This window comes from Lactuca serriola, chromosome 8 (genome assembly GCF_051521515.1).
Source record: "Lactuca serriola cultivar US96UC23 chromosome 8, Lser_US96UC23_V15, whole genome shotgun sequence".
NCBI classification, from domain to species: domain Eukaryota; kingdom Viridiplantae; phylum Streptophyta; class Magnoliopsida; order Asterales; family Asteraceae; genus Lactuca; species Lactuca serriola.
In genome coordinates, this window is record NC_136415.1 from 102,071,198 (window position 1) to 102,076,447 (window position 5,250).

The window sequence follows — 5,250 nt, forward strand, 5'->3', positions numbered from 1 at the left end:
CTCTCTTCAAAATAGAGGAAACACTACAATCCTATGTGGAATTGAGGCGGAGAATTTTGACATTGATAGAACCATGACACGACACCCTCCAACCTTATACTTGTCACCAATATCAATTAGGTAGGGTGAGTTAACATGAATTTTAAAAAATAAACAACTACATATTTTATAAAAATATACATTTCATCAATTAAATAGAAAGTTACAATATTTGAAACATAATGTATATTGTGACTTAACACATGACTTAAAACATCACCTAAAACATAGACTTAAAAGTTAAAACATAAGATGAGCATACATTCTACTAATCTTCCAAATTATATTGAGATTGTTAATGTTATGATGTACTAAAAAATGGAGGTTGATACGTATATTTATAGTGGTTGAAATAAAGTAAAAAAACAGATAGTTTTCTTTAAATAGTAAAATGACATTAAGTATGGTCACATGTAGGTGGAAACATACATGCACTCTTTCTCTTCTCTCTCTCCTTTACAACCCATTAACATGGGGCTTCTCTTTCATCGGCATGTCACCATGGCGGGCAGTGTTTGTCGATCATGCCACCATAGTGTTGAGCTCTTAGGCGGCTCACTCCGCCAAGCCTAATAATAGATGACATGTTGTATGAATTTAATTTTCTATATAATTTTGATTCGATTTAAATATATCTAAATCATATATTATTCTATATGGATGCATACGGAGCGAAAAATCAAGAATAAGTCATTGAGAATGTTGGCGTGTAATTTATGTATGATGTAGCAGTTATAGAAGTAGGATGCTTTGCAATCAATATCATGAAGTTTCCTTTTCACTGTTCAGTATCGTACCCTTCTAAATGATGACAACTTTGAGACCCAAAGAGAAATTATTTATGTCGATCAACTTCGGCTTGTGCCTCTTCAAACATTGGTGGGTGATTTTTTGAAGTTTGACATCGTTGATGCATACCACACGGATGGTTGGTGGGTGGAGAATATTCTCAATAAATAATGCATAAATTACTTACTAAAATAATGCACAAATTACTTAATGTACTTTGGTTTCCAAAGGAAGACATTTTGTTCCATTTTGATCTTCTTGAGAGTTCATCAAGACTAGGATGATGATGTGTGGGTGTATGCAAAAAAGTTGGTTGGCATGCCTTCTTGGACATGTTTGCTTAATTTGTAATGGTTAAATTCTGCATATGTTAGCATTTGAATTGCTTATTATGAATTGTTATTTTATTTTTTGTATTCCTTCGATTCGTCATGCTAACATGTAACGTCTCATTTTTCAAACCAAAATTTCATTTAAAGATAATATTTCATTCAAAACATTCATTCATTCGTAAGGAAAACCATTGTTTGATACTCAAGACCCAAATATCCAAATAAGATTATAAAACAAAAACATACAGAAATCTCAAAACATAATGTCGATGCGCATGTACAGTTAAGCTTTACCCTTCCCACGATATGAAGGTGAACCTGAAAAACATTTAATACATCGTTGTAAGTCAAATTTAGTGATTTCTCAAAAATAGCGCATACAATAATATACATACAATGCATATAAGTAATTACCTTTAGCATAATGCTAGTCTGCCCATTGGCCTTCAAGATAAAGCTAGTCCGCTCATTGACCTTTAGCATAAAGATAGACCGTCGTGAGTATCTTGGATTTTAGCATAAAGCTGGATAATCCTCATCTCTCACATGTAATATGTCGACATATACAAACAAACAATTAAACAATCTAGCATCAACATGCAAACAACTAAGTTAGTCTCATTGTCTAACAACATACTACAACATATCTACATCCTAACATACAAAATATACATACTATAATATATAGTATAGTGAGAAAACTCACATGAGTCAAGGAGCTGAAAAACAACATTCGAAGTCTCGCAGAATCAACTACACACGCCACCTAAACCAAATAGAGGTTAAACCTCAATCTAAGACTCAAACTCATTTTTTGACCAAAAGTCAATGTCAACTATTAACAACCACAACAACACAGTTAACTCTTAGACCATTTTGTGGTCACTAAATGCCAAAAGAGTCGCAATTGGCCTTTGCGACCCATGTCGCGATCCCCAAGAACATGTGTTGTGGTTTACATCCTAGCAGCTTAATCTATTAAAAGCTCATATCAGGTTCGTTTAATGAATTGAATGCATAAATTTTCCAACTTTATCCATTCCCTTGGTTCAAAAAAGCAAGATCTTAAGCCATAACTCTCAAAATGACCCAAAATGACTAAATGTAACGCCCACATATTTGGGCTAGATGATTAAGATATAATAAACGATAAAAATGGAATTTGAATATAAGGTTATTTAGGATAAATAACCTTAACCAAATTTATAGCATATGTGACAAGGATTTCGTACATATAAAGAGCTCTGAAATCCGACTTCGTATGAAGAAGTTATGCTTTTTCGAAGTTCACAATTAAACCGACACGGTTATGCGAGTCGTAAACAGTGAATTTTAGATAGGTTGCTTATTAACCTAAGAGATAAAAATGAAAGTTGTAGTAATCATAAAACCAAGAGCGTACGTATAGAGAACGCCTAAATCTGATTTAATATAAGGAAGTTATGATTTTTCGAAGTTTCAGCGCAACTGTGTTAGCACAGAAATTGAAATTCAAATAGGTCGATTTTTAGCTGCAACAATCTAAATGAGAATTGAAGATCTTTTTAATAGGATTTAATCGATATAAAGATTGTCGAGAACATATATCGTATGGAAAAATATGAATTTTAAATGGAGGTTAGTAGTCTAAGCCTTTTAAAAATAATAAATAAAAATAAAGTGAGAATCAACTGACAGAGTCTAAACAAAAGTTGTAGATCTCATCGATAGCTACACGTGGACATAAATAACATCAAAAATGGAGTTCGTATTGAGAAGATGCGCATTTTTGAAGTTTTTCAAAATACGTTGCACGTAGAGTAGGTAAGTGCGACGTGCACCTTCTAGAAGGTGGGGCGTGGACCACCACTTTGTCAAAAAGTGTCAGCTCCAGATGCATATTTGCTACGCTAGGCATATCACTGTATTACCCTAGGTGTATTCCCTCCTAAATTCCTATAAATAGCTACGCAAGTTGACCCATTTCCTTACATTCACTTCTAAAATTCTCTCTGAATTCCTTTGAGGTTTAAACTCGAATTTTCCTTAGATTTCAAGATATTTAACTAGGCTTTGAAGCATTTAAAAGCCCAATAAATAGAATCTTTCGGTTCCGAAGTTATGTCCGCTCAATTTCCCAGTTTTCGCTAAAAATCTCTGTAAGTTAAGTTACACTTATTTTATTTCAAGTGTAACTTATATTTATGTTCATAGTCGTTATTATGAACATATAAATAAGATTTAATAATAATTTCAAGTCATTATACTGATTGATCTACTTACGGGGATAATGTCTAGGTTGTAATTAGCGATGTGTTTAAAGTGAGATTTCCAAACAGTATACTCGGTATACCAAATGGACCCTACCTCCAATATGATCATACTTGGTTGTTCCTTACTTAATAGATCTTGATGTAGAAATTGGGATAAGTGAGGAATCTAGACTATCATTAGTCTCCAAGAATATAAGACTAAGACCTAGTGACATTCACACTTAGGTCTTATCAAAGGAAAAACTGAGGTGTTAGGCGAAGCTCTGCTCATATCTGTAATGTCCCAAAATTTATGACCAATAATTTTGTTTTTATTTGAGTAACACCATTAACCAAATGTAACATTACAAAATTTTCATCAAATTTAAACTTTTCAAAACAACCCATTTATTAACAAAGTGTTTACAAAAACATTGATTCCCAAAACATGATCTAAAATCAGAGTCTCCCAATATACAATCTGTTGTAAAACCAAGGATGTGCACGGTCACGCCTTCACCTTGCCACATATCATCTGAAGAACCTGAAACCATAAACAAACTGTAAGCACGAAGCTTAGTGATTTCCCCCAAAATACCACCATACAAACAAATAGCACATAAATAACAAGAGCATGTACTGGATCCACAGCTAAAAGACTGGATTAACCATGAGCCCACAGTATGAGCCTGGCTTGCCTATCATGCCCATAACTCATATTTAGCTTGCTCCCAACTCAATCAATCATCGGACTAGAATACCAATGTTCAACCCTCAGTACGAGTTTGGCATACCAACAGATCCACAGCTCGTATCCGGAATGCTACTGAGCCCTCGGTATGAGTCTGGCATGCCTTACCCGACCCTCAGCTCATATCTGGATTGCTCCAATACCCTCAAGCCCTCAGTCGAGTCTGGCATACCAACCGGGTCCTTAGCTCGTATCTGGAATGCTACTAAGCCCTCAGTATGAGTCTGGCATGCCATACCCGACCCTTAGCTCATATATGGAATGCTCCAGGGTTTGTTGGCTACAACACGAAGCAGTACAACCTCAACCCAACACAATATGATGACAGATAACCAACATACACAGATAATCATGCAGACAGAATCATAGGAAGTCCTACAGATCTACCAGACTAGCATATCAATAACTAGCATACTCATGCATATCTATTCCATACTCAACATATCAGCAATATCAGGCTATCAACCAAAGGGCCGACCTTGGTGCCTTCGAACCGAAAGTATAGTGAGGAAAACTCACCTCGATAGCTGAACCCATGAATAATCTAACTGCAGATCCGCTACAAACCTAGTGTTATCAAACAAACAACACCCAATTAACAATTGAGTTTCAAACCAAATCCATTAATCCATAAATGGTCCAACTAATCAGACACCCTAATTGCCCAAGCTCATTGGGTCCACTAAGGCCCAACAAGGCAAGCCCAATAAATAAATACAACTCTAATGAAAGTCCTTATCCCAACCAAGTAAGCCCAAAACTCAGCCAAAACCCAAAATCAAAGCCCCAAAGTCCAATGATCCAAAAATCCCAAATCCCATCTGATCAGACGTACACATGGCGTATATGGCTTGTATGCACGACGTACGTCGCTGGTCCAAAAATGGGCATCGTAGTTGAAACGCACGATGTTCCCTAGTGGTACGTATGGCGTACCCGACGGCCACCCAAAAGTCATTCCAATGACTTAATCCTTTAAGCCAAACATCCAAAACCTCATATTAGCTAAATATAAGTGACTTTATCCATAAAGTCGAAGGCTTTAAGCTTTCGCACGACTTAATGAAGCCTAGTCACCAAAGATGAACTCCAAAGGTCAAAATCATTC